Source organism: Thermobia domestica, chromosome 4 (assembly GCF_964235325.1).
Source record: "Thermobia domestica chromosome 4, izTheDome1.hap1.1, whole genome shotgun sequence".
Lineage (NCBI taxonomy): Eukaryota > Metazoa > Arthropoda > Insecta > Zygentoma > Lepismatidae > Thermobia > Thermobia domestica.
The window spans coordinates 87,185,187-87,204,183 of NC_137457.1; the positions used below are offsets into that span (position 1 = coordinate 87,185,187).

The 18,997-nt window shown below is 34.6% G+C and overlaps 1 long non-coding RNA gene across 1 annotated transcript in view; it reads left to right on the forward strand.

Annotated features, from left to right (window-relative positions):
* The first annotated feature begins 4,733 nt into the window (after positions 1 to 4,733).
* LOC145683331 (uncharacterized) overlaps positions 4,734 to 18,997 on the forward strand; it is a 222,404-nt gene continuing 208,140 nt past the window's right edge. The window contains exon 1 of the long non-coding RNA XR_014131047.1: positions 4,734 to 4,856. This is a non-coding gene — a long non-coding RNA (uncharacterized LOC145683331). The remainder of the gene's footprint in view (positions 4,857 to 18,997) is intronic.

Genomic DNA, 18,997 nt, shown 5'->3' on the forward strand with positions numbered 1-18,997 from the left:
GATAGTACAAAACCATCTCAGATCAGAACCTAATCTATGATGATAAATTCATCAAGATGGGTTTGGTTTTTGAAAGTGATTATATTAGAGAGATAATTTAAAAGAAAGATAGTGTCAAAAAGTTAGAAATTTTTATATATATTTCACTGCTCCTCTCCACTAATTTCTACCATCAAAGCAAAATAAATAATGTCATCACAGTCCCAAACCTCATCTATGCTCAAAATTTAATCGAAGTATGCCGAGTAGTTACTAGAGATATTAGATTTTATTTCTTTTTATATATGTCCGCTCCCTTCTTCTCCTAAGTTCTAACGTCAAAGTGGCGTAATAAAAGCCATCACAAGTCCAAATCTCATCTATGTTCAAAATTTGATTGCGATCGGTTATTTGGTTCAATAGTAATGAAGTCGAAAATCATTCATTTACATTTCCACTTTTTACATATATCTCCCCACACTTTCCCTAAATTTCATCTTGAAAATAAAATGTTAAAAACTACCCTGGGCCTTAACATAATATATGTTGAAAATTTAATATTATATGTTGATGGTCTTATGTCGGTGGTTTTGTGTTCCATAAATTATTAAGTTCTTTTTATATTTATATCTATATACATATATCTCCCCTTTCACTTCCCAGCCCCTAGGTCCAGCCGTCAAACCCTCAGTCCAAAACCACATCTACGTCAAATATTTTACCGAGAACTGTCGGAGGTTCAAGAGATTAAGAATCACAAAATAACAACTTTAAAATTTATAACATAGATAAAACAATAGAAATGTTCAAATCAGTTGTAAAACTTGCAATATTCGATGTTAACTAAAAAGAAATTATAGTCTATTTCTTCAATATATTGATATCAAAAGTTAAATTATGATTACCACAGTCGTTGTGTAAAAAATGTTGTTGACGCTTCGTGTGTATATCTTTGGCCAGTGTGTGAATTACAAGGGGGGTCCTCTTTGGTAATACTGGATGTATGCTATAACCAGGGTCGTCATTTCAGACGACAATAGCATGTAAAACTAGCCAGGGGCGTCATTTATGGAAGTAAGAGGGTCACCCCGCAAACGTTTGAGGAATACATTTAATTTAATCGATTATCTTCTAATATCATAATAAAAAACATGAGTCTTATGACGGTGTTGCTCGTGTCCCCTTCAAGCGAAGCCTGAAATGATGCTCCTGGTTGTAGCATACATCCAGTATTGCCAAAGTGTATCTCCAACTCACATCCCCTGTAATTCGCACTGTCCACATTTATGGAAAAGAAGCGTCATCAACATTTTTGCACAAATGGTACCCATAGTATGTCTGGAAATGTCAATATCTTTATGGATACAACTGATTTCAATATTTCTATTGTTGTATGCGTTATAAGCGTAGAGAGAATTAATATTTTAATTGTAGCTAAAAATGGCTAACTTGTTGGTTAAAACAAAAAAGACTGGAACGCGGGACCTTTTGTGCTTAAGGTGTAGATAATCCTCACTCCACCACTTGATAACTTAAGGCGTCCTATATCGTATATGCTTAGAGTCAGAAACTTTAAGACGGGTTTTTCTGGTTATTGCACTCTAGCTGTTTGTAATATTAACACTTTAAATGTACACTAATTCCTCGCTGAAGGTCTCCCTGAAGTTAATTTAACAAAGTTGCTTTACTCTTCTCAGTAAATTGGGTCTATTCAGTACTCGGTTTTCATGTTTTACATTTATTTTTAGTAACCTTGAAGGACAGGGACACGAATTCAGACATATCGAGATCATTTAAGATTCCAAAAGTTCTCCCATCCGAAATCGAACCCGGGATACCATACACCACAGAAAACGTGCCAGCCTCTAAACGACACAGGCAAGCTATTAAGCCAGCGTCTTTTAATAGTTCTAATGGAAATGCTTGAGATATTTTACTTATAATACATTGAATGATTTATTCGAAAAAGGCAAAGCAATTTACACTAAATACTTTTAATTGATCCGTTTTTATTGTGTATGTTTCGTACAGTGCATTAAAAATAAATATATTTTTACTATGGTATCAAGAAGTGTTATTTTAACTGATCATAAAATAGAAATCCGTAGATTAAGTAATATGGGTTAATGTGTACTCTCTTTTATACCGAGTTCCTTCATGGCTGAGCGGTTCGCGTACGCAACTTTGACGTAAGAGACCCTGTTTGATTCCCCGTGTGTGCTAATGTGCTCCAAATTCCACGCTAATCAGTAGTTAAACGTATCATATAGCCTCGTCGCTCAAAGGTACGTTAAACTAAATATCATCACAAAAGTATGCTTAGAAGCAAGAGGTAGAAGATTCTAGAACGCTAAAAACATGGAATTATTAATTTTGCACATATTATAAAGCATCGGACTATTTACGACATTAATTACGAAAGCTTTAAGAAAAAGAAGGTTTGTGAACATTAACTCGCATCAAAGGTTCAAATTGCTTTATGAATATTCAGATTTTGAACTTCAATAAGTTTTTATGTTGTAAGTAAAAATACACGCATATATTGTTTTTTCATATCTCTCTCATACTCCCTCTATCTCTCTCTCTCTCACACACACACACACTTACTCTAGATATATACCTGTATATTGCCATAGGTGTCCGCAACATGAATAATTTTAATTTTGAACATATGGTTTAAGGTTGGTATTCAAACCGGAAATCTGTTCCCTTTATATCAATGTTAGCTTTCCTCAATTCAGCATCTTCGTATATATATGACGGACAATGTGAAAATGTGACTGATATTTGAAACGTGACAAAACGCGTTGAATTTGTTTATTTACACACTTCAAATCAGAACTTTATATTTAACTAAATGTTTCCATATGTTGCAATAAAACTTTCGCAGATCTTCAGATTAATGGTGGAGAACCTTTACCTCTGAACCATGATTACTACTGTTGATTGATTTGTTTATAGTTTGATGACGTGTATAATATATGCGCCGTATTTGATTCAAAACAAAGCAGTTTTGAACTTTGATTTCTTAAAAATCTAGTGAATAGATTGGTATAATGCCCTTCCAGTCCTTAATTACATATTCCTGTATTTTGGAAATCAATTTAGCTATAAACAAGTTACTGTTTTGAGCGAACAGAAGAGGATCTTTATTTAGGCGAGCCAAAATAAGTATTCCTTTAGATGAGGAATTAGCTTTGTGCTTTCCTAATTTATCAGTCCGGGCTCGGTTCTCGATTTTCATTTAATATTCTGAGCTCCAGTGGGATGCTACTAAACGAAGATAATCTGCAGTTGAAAAATTAAGTGATGATGTAATCCTAAAAATAAAGAAAGATAAATGAATGGAGAAAACAAGTTACAGAGTTAATTCTGTTAATCTTTCTATATTTCATATTTTCCGCTACTTTACACATTTCCGAAAAACATTTAACGAATAATGAAATCGGTCTACTTCTTCTTTCTGAGTAGTATTACGTATCAATCAGTGGCGCCGGAACCAAGGAGGTCAGTCCCTGTTAGACAACCAAAACATTGATCAGAAACTCTTCCCCCGAATGATCGATCAGCACTTTAATTGATTTGCAGGTAGGAATGCTGTTATTAGTTTCACTCTGTAACTCAGCGCAATGCTTTGTGTTTACCTAAAACAATATACAACATATACCGCATAGTCTATCCCTATATTATTTGATACGCGTATATGTATAGTCATTTGAAGTTAGTAAGCTTGATTAGGTAATTAATCATTTGGGTTGTTTGTAGAATTATTTAAGTCCCCAGGCTGTTATCTTCGCATCTGCGCCTCTGGTGTCCCTATATTCTGGTATTGTTCTGTTTACTATGAATGCAAGTATTCAAATACTTCCTTAATCATTTAGATAGCCAGCGTTTTGCCTAACTCCTGTAAAAACACATTTTACGATTTGTTCTTTTAATTTATTAGGGCAACGTGACGCTGCTGTTTTAGCTACTATACCAGGCGAATTAATCTCGGAGCGGGCGTTAGAGGGTTGCCTAACCCACGGATTTTGTACCTCAAGAATTTTTGTGGCCCACTGTACACAATGCCCAAATACTTTTACTAAGCAATCAATGCTTAATTTAGAACTTCTGGACACTTATACAGATACGTTGAACCTCTCTTCTCAGCAGCAGTTCAAAAAGCATTAATTTAAATTAATGTATTCTTCAATTATGTGAAGGTCCATGAAACCTATGTACTACTTTTAATTGTATTAGTACGTTTTAGAGTAGGTCTCGCATATGAGATGACAAAATGAGAACTGTAACTACCTGCAGGTACACATAAACCATAATTAGTCTCAAGCATATATATATATATATATATATATATATATATATATATATATATATATATATATATATATATATATATATATATATATATGCTATTAGGGTTATAAAATGTATGTTAAAGGTTGCTTATATGCTCGTCTATAGCTTTAGACCTATAATAATGTTTATAATACAGAACTTTATATAATCAACCACAGCATCACAATGCTTAGTTCTCTAGGTATTAAAAACAATATCCAATTTTATTCACAATTGTCGTTTAACACAAAAATAAGTCATTGTTAAAATCTTACATCGAAGCATGTTCTCAAACTAAAAACAACAAATTATTAATGCAGTTAATTCAGTATATTAGAAACAAAACTCAATAACATTTCTCCTTATTTTATAAACACAGAATATGAAAATAAAATATCTTTGTAAACTTGTTCTAGATTACACATTAAGGAATCAAAATATTATCAGAATAATATTTCAATTAGATAGTACCAACATAAACTCCGATTACATCTTTATATTTGCTGTCGAGAAACGATCTACTTCAATTTGTGAAAATGGTAATGTACGATTTTATTGTAATTACTATTAATATAATCAATTATTACATTTGAAAGTGACTCTGTCTGTGAATCTTAATCTTTTGAACCTCCTGAACGATCTCGATCAAATTTTTGACTTCAATGCGGTCCTAGTATGGGAGCGTTTCTAGCTATTCATTTTGACGTTACAACTTAGTGGAGGATTAGGAGGGGGAGATATATAAACAGCAATATACTTAAAAAAGTGACTAGGTTTGTGACTTAGTAACTCTTGAAGAACAGGACTGATCTCAATAATTTTTAAAATGGATAATGTTCTGAAGTAGAAAGCTTTTGTATAATCTCACGTTGAAGATAGAGACAAGGGGAGTGGGAGGAGAGGGGGAGATATATACGAAAATAAATAGAACTTAATAACTCCTAAACCACATAACCGAATAGATCAAATTTTCAATATAGATGAGCTTCGGACATAACGCGATTTTGTCTTTTTACATTGACGGAGCAACGTAGGTTACAGGAAGGACGGATATAGATATAAAAACTTAAAAATAAAAGTGGTTGTATTTGTGACTTCATCCTTCTTGAACCAACCAACTGATCTCAATCAAATTTCCAACATATATGAGGTTTGCACCTGGGGTCGTTTTCATCATATTATTTTGACTATATAATATAGAATGGGAGGTATATAGAAATAAATAAGACCAAATAACTCTTGAACAACTCGACCGACCAAATTTGGTCAAATTTTCTTTTATATGAGACTCAGGACAGGATATTTTTTTTACATTTATCTTTTACGGTAGAACCTAGGCAGAAAGGGAGATTTTCGTTTAAGTGTTTTAAAAGTTACTAAATCTTATTTATTTTATATATATATATATATATATATATATATATATATATATATATATACAAAATAAATAAGACGTCGTAATTTTTCAAACAAACGATCTCGATTAAATTTTCAACATAAATCATCTTCGGGCTTGTGATAATTTTTTATCATTTTGCTTTGCGATGCAACTTAGGGGAAGGGGGAGGGAGACACTTTTAAAAAAATAAAAGTGACTATCTTCGTGACCTCATTACTCTCGAACCACAGAATTGATCTCGATCAACTTTTTAACATACATGAGATTCGGTTCGGGGATGTGTTTTTTATCATATCACCTTGACGATATAACTTAGGGTAACGGAAGATATATAAAGTATTATAGCTTCTGACTCTAAATGTCTCCACGTACAGCAGCGCACTATAATAGGGTGGAGTGAAGAAATCAAAGTTGTGCAATCGAATAGCACTAGGTGCCGAAAGTTCGTGAATTAATTCATAATTATTGAACTTAATCTTCATTTCCCGCAAGAGCCTTAAATGTTTGCAATTTTGATGAAAATTTCATTTTTTGTTTAAAATACTGTTTTTCTAACTGCCCAGTGAAATCGAACTAGGTGACAAAAGTGGCATTATGGCTAGATTGAGTACACCATTCATGATTTTTAAAATAATTTGCATCTTCATCCTCCGCAAGAGTCTGAAAATTTGCAGTTTTTATGGTATATTCTCAGGCATATTATAGAGCATTTAGATGGCGAAACAGTGGATCATCAAAATTCTAGAGAACTATAGAAAAAGGTGTTACTAATTGTGAGCAAGTCGCAAATGCCGGAAAAATGAGGGGGACGTGTCGCCCAATCTTGGAACTGTGGGGATTCCCCTCTAATAGTATGATTTGAAATGTGTTTTGTGGGGGAGAAATGTGATGATTAGTGTCCGATTGCCACAAAAAAATGATATGAAATTGATGTTCCCCAGAAGAATCCTCAAATATGCCCGCCTCCCAATGTTGAAAGCAACTCTGCTCCCCTCATCCTCAACTTCATAAATATTTTTCACATCGCTAAAGAAGTTATTACCCCCCAATATTGAAGACAGATCTGCACCGGTGATTATGAGGATTTACCAATCGTTAATTTTCAACAAATGAAGGGAAAAAAACGTCAGAAACCTTAGCACAGACTTAAGTGGGATATTTGCAAAGCAATCTCTTGTGGTGAGTGTTCATCAAACCTTGTATCAAGAAGTCCGTGAAACTTATTGTATTTCAGATGGATAACTACTTCCCACCAGGGCCCTAACTTGTGGAGGGGCAGGGGGCAATTGCCTCCCTCCAGAGAAGCTCACAGCCGTTCGAGGGGGCCCATGTTAAGACAAAATTTTCTTACTCCATATAGGATACGGAAGTGAAATTATAAATGAAGAATCATACAGGTTCACTACATTACATAAACAAAACAGCACACAAAAGATAAATAAAATAAAAATGCGTCTTGGGTCCATTTCAGTAAAAAAAAAAGTCTACAATTAGGGACCCTTGAAATAATATTTATTCGTATGGCTTTGAGATTTGTCAATAATGTCCTCTTAATTAATTTGTCATGTATGGAATGGGTTCAGAGGCGTAACTAACGGCCCCGCAGACTTTGCCTTGCAGGAGGGCCTACAGGCTCCGGGGGGGGGTTCATAAAGTGTAAGAGAAGCAGGGGGCCCAAGAACTAGAAAAATAATTTTTCTAGGGAGCCCAAATACGAGTATTAATGATGGCCCCCCGAAAAATCTAACTGTAAGTTACGGCGCTGCTACATAGTCTTTAGAGTGCACATAAGCACTAGTACCACATCTTCGAACTTGAAATGATGAAAGTGTATGCTCCGATGTTGTTTTACATTAAATGTTATCCTATGATCAAGGATTCTCCTGTGAACTTATAACATGCTATATCTTTTTCATTGTACTTAAACAATGAACTGAAGCTCATTGGAGCTATGAAATTCAGCTTAATGGTTTCTTCGCTCACCCGAGGAATTTACTGGTATCTATGCTCGCCGATGATCGAAAGCATATTCGAAAACTAGCTATGCGTAGAATCCTTGACACAAGGTCGTGAACCTCAAACCAAATACCTTCTGTACGTAAGTTCAATATTCTAGCAATACACTTTAGTGCTCAGGATTACACTGACCTAATCAACTGGCAGTAACGCGAAGTAACAAACCACTCCTGACGAGCCATTTGTTGGAGGAGGATGTACAGAAATGTGTTATTGGAGGTTCATCTGTACTTCCACCTGTTTTCCACTTACTATGTCATACCCAGGCAATCGTGAAGTGCGTTAAAACTGTTACGGAAGCTTCGTCTGAAGTGTGTAACCTTCGTGTAAAGGGTGCTTTAGCTCAAGATGCATTTATCAGAGTAATACTTTTGGATAGGTCAATTATGCCCACATTCGAAACAAAATCTGAATATAAACCAAAGAATAAAAAGAGAGAATTTCCAAAGGTATTGTGGATGGAATGGGAGGACGGGCGGAGCTCTACATGCAGCCACCTCTAAGAACCAGCAAAGAGTTGCGTATCAAAAATAAATTCCATGCAAAATTGTTGATATAATGTATTTTAATATTATGCTCAATGTATTTATAGATATTACTGTAAAACCGCATTTTAAAACTTTTTGGAGGTAACGAAGACTAAGAAAAAATATTTTTAAAATCATCGAAATTATACTAGTTACGCACAAAACTTGACATCTACCAGGATAATATTTGACAGTTCTTGAAATTTGTCAGTGTCTTCAATGAATTTTAAGATTTATTGTATAAATTACAAAATTTTGTGGCCTCTACAAGTAATAAGATAAAGCACAAAAATTATTTAAAAACAATAGGTGTTATGATAGTGAACACAACTCGTTCTCAAGCAAGTGTGAAGTGATTTGGCGGATTTAAAACTTTTATAATATTATAAGTGAAATTTCGAAATTTACGGTTAAAAACTGCAATATTTCAGGCCCTTGCGAGGAATGAAGATGCAAATTATTTTAAAAATCATGAATGGTGTAGTCAATCTAGTCATTATGCAACTTTTGTCACCTAGTTCGATTTTATTGGGCAGCTTTATTTTTTTTTTTAAATATTTTCAAGTAATATCACATTTTGATAAAAATTGCAAAATTTTAAGGCCTTTGGGGGGAATGAAGATGAAGTTCAAAAATTATGAAAAATTTCACTAATGTTATACTAGTCAATACAAACGTTTGACGCCTAGTCTTGTTTTGTTGGACAACTTTTGATTATCGAGCCCCCATTTCGCCCCACCCTACAGTATAATGTCTGTTAAAACTCATTTCACGACCTATAATTCAGCTCAACCAGCCTATATCTGCTATAAAAAATGTGAATCTTTTCTTTGGCCATTGATTTATATCAGACCCTGGTATGTCAGAGTGGATCACGGTGGGTCTTGTTTCAGAGAAGGCCACCCTCAGTGAAGGTGGGTCAGAGAGGTCAAAGTGGGTTGGTGCGTAAGAACGGATCACGATGGGATGTGGGTAAGAATAGGTCAAGGTAAGTTGTAGGTTAGAGCGGGTCAAGATGGGACGTTTGTCTTGGGTCGGAGTCGTTGGTGGGTTAGATTATCGTTGGTCACGATTTCCTTGGCTCACGTCATCTCTCGAACAGTCATTATGTTACGGTGAGGATTTGCTGCTAAATAATTATCCCGAAAATTGCAGTAGGCTTTCCTGGCACAAATCTCGGGGAATGATGGAGACAGGTCCCCCTATCTTGAAATTGGGGACTGTCTCCCCAATAATCCGATTTGAAATACGTGTTTTGGGATTAAGGTGATGATTTGTATCCGACTGCCACAAAGGACAATGAGATGAAATTGATATGTCCCCAGAATAAGCCTCAAATCTGCTCGCCTCCCGATATTCAAGACAACTTGCTCCCCTGATCTTCCACACTATTCTGTCTCAACTTCATAAATATTTTGAACATCGCTTAGAAAAAGATTATGGGTGCAACAGTCTTACCCGTACCGCGCCCCTCCAAACCCAATGTTGATGACAGATTTGCGCCGCTTGTACTTAGCCGCAACGACAAAATTATAGGCAGTTCACACTCTCTAATTACCTACTGTTGAGGAAAACTACGCTTGAAATTCCTGTAACCATAAAAATTCATGCAGATAATATCTATGAACAACACTATGTACACACTAAACATGTTTATTACCATTCATAATTCTTGATTCAACTTTCTCAATAAATGTTCTTTGTCAAATTGGGCTTTCCACCCAGATCACCCCTCTGTTGTAGATTAGGATAGATCACTAGTGTTCGTATAACTCAGCTCTTGACGAACATTGGGGAATTGAAGAAGCCAGCCTCAGTTCAGTCGATAATTTCCCCTTTTAATGCATAACCTTTCACATAATTGGAACTCGGGCAACTCAATATCACAAATTAAACCCTAAGCTACTTTGTGCTTCATCCGAGGGCGGTACCGTGATCTATCCTAATCCCAGGGGCCGACTCGAAATCCTCTTCTTGAGTATAGCTCTTTCTTTCTATCGTATCCTGAGACGGATTCATAATCGTATTTTGATTTATTTCGATTGTTTCTTCTTATGTTCCGTAACGTCTTTGGTACGTGTAGAACTCGAGATTGAGCTAGTTCAAGTGGGAACTAGACGATGTTTGTGAAGAGAGCAACGACACCTACGATTCGGCGAGACGTCCATCTGGTGGATCGGCAGCGGATTTCGAACCCGAAACCTTCTCTGCATGAGTCTTCTACCAAGCCGGTGAAAAATTTCCTCCTGTGTAAGACCACAATACCCATACGGTCAGGAAGAGAATAAGAGGTTTACTTTGGAATCAGTCTGGGTGGGACCATAAGAGACCATATGGTGGGAAGGAGACTAAGAAGTCTGGACTCACTCCGTATGGTCTGGGAGAGACTAACTAGTGTGATGTTACTCCATACAGTCTGGAGGAGACCAGATCAACTGAAAAGACCAAGAGCTTTGCATATTCCCCCTTTTGTTTTGAACTTGTGGAAAGGGAAAGGAGAGGGAACTTGAAATCCGGGCATGTTCCGAAATTTCCTTCATTGCCTCCACCCCTTTTCTTTTGCTTGTCTTCACTTTGCTAACTATATTTATACTTTACCAACATAGACGGAAACGAATAAAAATCAAAAGAAAATAGAAAATCGATAGTACGGTAATGATTTTCTTAATCGTTATAGCTTATTATAGGTCTAGATACAAACGATTTTTGATACCGATCTGGGGTCAGTTCAAGAATTTTACACATAACTTCAACTTTATTCCCAAATTTCGTTTTCCTCTCTTCCCTTATTTATTTTCAACTCGATGTCGGTTCATTATTCTCCAAAAAAATCAGTAACTCGAATCGTTTGTACTCCAAATCTGTTTAAAACCTCTTGCTCGATATTTTCAACAATTCGGCTGATTTTGAAAATATATTTTTGTAGACAGACGAATGAACAGAACCGACGTTTTAACCGTACATTTGGCAAATATTTTATTTATCATTTTCGATGTTTGTGTTAAGTTCATAGTCAAATTAGGCGAAAACAATCTTATATTCGTAATTAGCGCCTTACAATATATAAGATCAGCTTAATTGCAATATCTGAAAGAATGTTCTCTACAAAGGAAGCTTTAGAACAAAGAAAATTACCGTAATTTATCATTGTGCTTCTCCTTTCCCCCGAAAAGTGTCTTTATATTCACACTACCGAAATTTAAGAGCTATATTAAGCGCTTTTTAATCTACAAGATCAGCTTGTTTCAATTTCAACATAACCCCCAAAAATTGCTCTCAAGTCGTGCTACCGGAAACTATAGATAGGTAAGATTCGTGATCATTGACTTTGAAACTATAAGACCTATTCGATTTCATCCTCGCAAGAAATGGTTTGTAGACAGGGTGGTCTAAAAAAGTGAACATTACCTTAATTAATCACTTAGCCTTTTTAAAAAGTGACATTCTAATCACACCACTGATAAACAAAGGTTAAATTCGTAATGAGCGGCTTTGCATCTGTAAGATCAATATTGTTTCAACCTCTCCAAATTTTTAGTAGACAGAGAGCTCTAATACAATATTAGTTATCGTAAATTTCTTTTACCCGTCCTCCCAAAGGAAAAGTGACTTTCTCGACACAGCTCAGAAAACCAACGTTCATACTTGTAATCAGAGCACTGGAAAATGTTAGATAATAGAGATTCACTTGCTGGAAAATTGTTTTATCAATGTTATAATTTATCATAACTTTAAACTTCCCTTTCCTCAAAATTGTCTTTCTGGTGATGTCAGTGAAACATGAAATGTTAGATTCGTGATCACGCGTGAGCTCTTTCATGAATAAGCGGTTAGTGTACTCGCCTTTGACGTGGGAGACCAGTGTTCCAGGCAGGAGCCTATGTGGTTCGGCTTCCACGTTAATCAATAGGTCCCGCCTTACATAGTTACCCTGCTGAAAGGGACGTTAAACTCAAACTCAACTCAATTTGTGATCATCACCTTCAAAACTATAACACGTCTCTAGTTTCATCCACAGCAAAATGTTTTATAGACAGGGAGCTCTAAAACAATGAAAATTGCAATAATTTACAACCTTGTCCCCTCGAAAATAATTTTCTACCACGCCACTGGAAAGTAAAAGTCACATTCGTAACCAATGACTCTAAATCTATAAAAACAGCTCATTTTCGTTCTCCCCAAGAATTACTTGTAAACAGGAGAGTTCTAAAACTATGTTAGTTATCATATATTTTCGCTTTGGTCAAACAAAAAGAGACCTTCGAGTGACGCCACTGAAAATTAACTTCATATTTGTAATCCGAACACTCGAAAATGTAATATAAGATGCACTTCCAATGATGGAAATGTGTTTTCTGGATACCATAATTTATCGTAATTTTTCACTTCCTCCCACCCAAAGGCGCTTCCTTTTCTGACGGCACTGAAAAATAAAAGCCGGATCCGTGAGCAGCACTTTAAAAACTATAAGATCCGTTCTGTATCGTCCTCCCCCAAAATGTTTTCTTGACTCCTACTCAAACGCAATAGCTACTTCCTTTACAGGGGGTGCTAATAAAATGTATCTTAAATTTTCTGTCCTGTACCCTGTTGCAAACATAAGATTTTTCTATTACAGAAACTAGATTTCAATTGTCTGGGAATTAAAGTTAAGCTCATCTCCCGTAGAAAACCAGCGCACGAACATACTGTATAGCAGAAGACAAAAGGATAGAAGACATCAAACTTTACTCGCTTACAGTTAGCATGATTGGCAAACCTAATTTTCTATTTAGAACTTTAAACCAAAAGAAACTATTCAGAGCAACCGTTCTATAAGGCCAGAGACCATCACGCGGCTATCTAAGAGGCCTGTGTGGTCAGCATACTGCTATATCCTATGCATTATTTATCCTTCTAGTCTTAATGAAGCCCAAACGGACCAAACTACTCACTTTCAGAGTGTGTCAATCTCTGAGAGATATCGGCCCTAAGCTATTTTTTTCTTCTACACCCAGCCCGGAATTTTACTCCTGTCGCTCGATTAGAAGTCATGTCCCTCAGCGCACTTGGCCTCATGTCCAACACTTATTTATAGTCCAAAGACATGGGTGGCAACCTTTCTGAGAGTTCGTGCCGAAGTCTAGCAAATCTCTGTTACGAAATTTTCGCCCCCCGGTGAAAGAGATCTTATTTTTTACTTGGATGTTTCGATTCAACTTCTGCATTCATTTTGTATGAAAGCCTACTAAGTAAACTTCGTACTAATACTGCCCAACCAGAAAAATATGCTATTAATTTCAAAATATTTGTGTTTACGTTGTAGTGGAGCTGTTGCGTTTGATGTAATGGTTAGTTTTTAGTTTCCACTGAAATTACGCTAAGACAAATAACATTACATTTAGTGAATTTTATTTGTTTCGGGTTTTGAAGGGACAAAGCCATTTTCAGTTAACTATATATTTTCTCTCTTTTCTAATATTATGTATGTATGTGTGTGTGTCTTGTTTGATGTTCTCTACCAGGAGGATAATTTCCTAGATTTCTTTTGTACTGACAACCATCTAGGAAACTAGGTACAGCCCATTTGTCACATCTAACCAGAACAACCAGGTCATGAGCTTCTACTTTTCTCTTGTGAGTTAAAATTTTGGACTGAGTTATTTTTTTTTTTAAAAATGTAAATAATTTTAGCAAGAACTTGTTTGGAATGCCAGAAACAAGTCATTCGGTTTGCAATATTTGGCACGAGTATCAAGGGTTGCTCACTCCTGCCCTAAGGAAATAAATAGTGTAAAATTTTAGATATTGTGCGAAGTTTGCTCCGGATCCTTTGACTAACTCTTAAATGAGTCGGGTTGACTCTACCCACCCCGAGCCACTCGATTCCTTAGATATCAGACCGTAGTAGACGTTTGCATTATATCTGACATACTCTCCGATAAATTAAACTTTGTGGGATAGAAAAAGGGGAGAAGAATTCAAAAGAAACAAAAATGTTTGTCCCTCTTTTTTGATTACTCTCTGTCGTTTTGCATAGCTAAAATAATTTGCAAGAAATATTGCAAATGCAAAGGGTTGCGCATTGAATGGTTTCATAATGATAATAAAGTAAAATTTGTAGGACCGTATATTTCGGGTTTCATAATCATATAACATCAACGGTTCTACAATACTTATCGAATGAAAAGTGATTTTTTTTTTCTGGGAGTTTCAAAAATCGAAACCGATTTTTATTCTGACAGTATGTGACATTCACAATATTCGCATTTAGAAATCAATATACTTTACGTTTTCTAGTGGTTGCCATAATCCTGCGGAATATAATAGATGAAACAATGGTATTCGTCTTATATATATATATATATATATATATATATATATATATATATATATATATATATATATATATATATATATATATATATATATATATATACACATTCAGTAACATTTAAACACATAAACGATGTGTTACGGGAGGGAAGAGGGAGATACATAAAAACTAGAACTTAACTCTTGACCTACCCGACAAATCTCGATTAAATTTTCATCATAGTTTCGGTATGTGATGATTTTTATTACTCTAATTTGACGGTGCAACTTAGGGCAGGAAGGAGGAGGAGGAATATTTATGAACAATCGAAAAGTACTGATAGCAGTGTCAAATAAATAGTTTCGTGTGTGGCTGAGAATGATAGTAGAATATATATTTTGTAAGTTATTTATTTTTAATTTAATTAGCAGAAACCTTTTATTATACAGACTTATAAAAAGATATATATGTTGTAATAATACTAGAAAGCGCCTGCTTTGCGTATATTTCGTATTGTTGTTGAGAAATCATTCTACTGGCTGCATAAAAATTATAGTCTACACTGTTACATTTTCATTTCTCTACAGAATAAAACAATTTGTTTTCCCACTAATTTTCTAAACGCAAGAAAACAATATATTTCGTGAAAAATATATAATGTGTTCGCGGTTCACTAGTAAAAGTATACCCACACATGCACCATTTAGACCTTGAAAGTACTTACACTCTATTTACCCTATGTACATACTCTAAGTACTGTCGTTGAAGTAATGAATTCTGTAATTACTCTAAGTACACCCGTTGAAGTAATAAATCTTTTAATTCAAGTACAAAGGTTCAATTGTAATTGCATGTTACTTATTTTGACTCTTTTACCGGCACTTTAGGTAAAAATTACTGATATGTAATTACGCTTCGTTACGATAATGCTGTACCGGGATGTAGTCTCATTACTTTAGTGTAGCCATATTGCGTACGTAACATTGAACAGTCTTAGTTTTGTACTAATACCTTCTCCACTATGTCATTTTTCGTATCTATGTAATTTTGAAGATAAACACTTTCGTTACTCGTACGAAACCTGCCTATTGACGTATATAGTTTTAATGCCAAACTGTAACTGAAGTTCAGAAGTACCTTTCAGTTGAATTAAACTTGATGTATTATGCTAATTACTAACCTTTTGCCATTAATATTAACATACGGACGAAGGACACTTACCCTTCATACTCACCCTACAACGACAGCAGGAAGCAATCTTTCTTGTTTGAAGACATTAATTTCCGAGGTCAAACATCATCGGTTTAACTGCTCTTATATCGTGTTCCCTTATATTCTTTTACAGGATTGCTTTGTATGTAAGAAACATTAATTTGTAATATTTTGTAATTGTTTGGTAGGAATTATCATATTTGTGTTTTTAAATAAGTTCAAAATTATTTTGTTAATGTAATGATGACATTTAAGTACATAGCGTATGTATAAAGAATTTACAATATTTAATTTAATAGTTAATTGTATTGCTTCGACGTGATACAGCACAGTAATTCTTTTTACTTTGGATGGAAGAGAGGAAAACAAATCTCAAATGAATTACTTAGATGACCAGAGCGCGGAAAGGCGGGATGATAAAATAAAGAAGGATTCACTTTTCCTTTCTTTCGTAAAAGTAAATAAGGTCGCCAAGGTTTTTGTGTTAATTTCTCTTTTGTTTCGTATTGTCTGGGAGGAAAGGTACATCTTTGAAATGTCTGCAATGGAATTATGTCCTTGTATCACAATAGTCCTTTAGCTATATATATTAAGAAGAAATGATAAAATAGTAAGAAAAGCACATTGTGTTTCTATAACAGGGAGCAACGGTCTTTATAGGGGGAAAGTATTTCTGTTTCTGTGTGTATGCATATGTGCGTGTTTAACATTCAGAAGTCTGACAAAAAATGATCTTTAAATTGAATATTTTTTCATCTTTCAGGAAACATAATATGTTACATATTAGGCTACTTAGTTGGAATACTATGATTTAAAATACTGTATATTCCTTATTAACTGTTTGTGAGTTTAAGAAAGCAAATTTATTTCGGAGTGAGTTAAATGGAGACAAATTTATTTCGTTGACGAAAACCTATGTATGTGTTTCTGTATCTTTGTTTTTTGTCCCTTGATTATATTTCTTGAATAAAGAAGAAAGATTAATAATGTGCTCATTAATAATTTGGTGGAAAAAGAATGCAAAAGGACACTGGAGAACTCTGAGCACAATATTTTGTATTAGAAATACACTCTGAATGAACGAAAATATTTCGTTTCAGAAGTGATTTTTTATGGACAGTAGCATTTGCTCTTTACGAAGTTTCGTTACCAAACATTTTATAAGGAAAGAAACGTGCTGTAGGTAAGTAAAGTTGCAAACGTAATATGGTACAGTTATTGGATGACATTCAGAATATGGAAGTAGATTTTTATATATCTGTATCATAATACATTAGGTTGAAGCAAATGAATCGAAAATAATAAATTGTCTTATATTATTGAAGTTGATTGATAGACTGAAAGATATTTCTTTTATCATTGAAAAGCCACAATTATTTCCCACTGATAGTTCAATACCAACTATGTGTATAAAATAGTACATTAGTAAAGGAGATATATGCAATAACAGGTAATGCGCGTTAGGACAATTTGGGCACCATCTAAACAGTGTAGGTAGATACATTAATATTGCATTTGTTTTTTTCAGGATAAGCTTTATATACAAATTGAGACATTCGATTTGTATTGAAGAATGGCACTTGGGACACCATAGTTTGGTTATATTATTATACAGCGCTAGGTTGAAGGCAAGCAGAAGCACAATTGGCGACAACTATTAGTCTGACTGTAAACTATGGGATTTAGTTTGAATGAGAGATTGAGATTGCCTGTGTATATAATAATAATGATTAATTTTGACACATAAATTATGCAATTAATATTTCATACTTGTTTTGTGGGCCGCATTCACAGGGTCTGAAACTATTTTAGTTCAGATTTGTGCTTAAGTATTGAATGTTTTAAACTATTTTCTTTGTGGTCTTGCATTAAGAATAGAATATGTTGGATAAACTAGAAAATATTCCCACCCATTGCTATGCTATTCGATTGAAATACTGAACCTAACTATTTTCAGGAAATTGTTCAGTTCCTTTTTCATGGGTTCTTTGAATGCTTGGAGAGCTGTGTTGTTTAAAGCGGAATTTGAGCTATTACTCGATTTGTAATAGAGGAAAGTACATCCATTGGGAAGTTTTCAGAAATAGGAAGAGGTGGACTTAATTTCAAGCAAATGAAAACTGGCTTGTTTTAAGATAGCACAAGGTAAAAAATACCCTTTAACTCTTCTACACGCCCTCTACAAAAAGATGAATAAGTATCTAAGTAGCTCTATTAAGAGTTAGGATTGGTTGCAGTTTAGATATAACGAAGGCTTTACGCAGTATAGTTGACATTTATTGTACCTAAAAATAACGTATTATTTTTTATAATGTTTCATAAAATATTTTCTGTAAGTTAGTGATTTCTGTGAGAAAATTCGCATTAGAAAGATTGCTGCAATCCATTTTGTATTTATATAATTATTACTATACTTATATTTGCTATACTTGAAACAAACTTAACGAGACTCCGACCTAATAAATTATCATTATTTATTTAGCAGAACATATTTTATTCAAAATTATTTGTTTGAAACTAGCGAAAACTATACAATTGGTATTGAGGATTTTTTGGGTGTACTATGGTCATAAGAGTTTTAAGAAGGAAGTGAAGAACAGCAGGCGAAACGAAGTTGCGTCAACTGTTTGTAGGTCTGCAATTAACAAGTTTTAATGCAAAGTGGACTACTAGTGTGCAGATGAAAGATTGGGAGAGTCTTGGAGATGCTCGCTTGCTGCTAACTTAGAGATCAGAAAACTTATTTAAAACACTAAAATTCTGCAAGTCTAGCGCAAGTGAAAAGCAAACTTACGCTATGTGGGATATGATAATCTCTGCAATGAAGCAGGAAGGGAACTGTTGGGTCAAATACCTAGAACATATGAACGATGGTCGAGAAATGTCATACATTATGTTTATTATAGATGAGAAGCGATGTACATAGAAAGCAATCGAAAACAAAATGGATAGATATAACCAGTCTTTTTGCAGAAACTGCACAGTTGGAAAATATCTGCTGACGGAAACATGAAGAAGAAAATCGTGGAGACCTTCGTTCAGCAGATGGTTGATATCACTTGAATAAGTATGAAAGTTAAACATTTTATAATTAAGTTTAATGTTATAATTTATCTACAGCGGTAGGGAAATGTTCTATCAGGTGGCAACACTGACAAACGTTAAAAGCATAGACGGTGGATGGTTTAAATTATATATTTTATAGATCCTAATATTTTTAGTCTCACATAA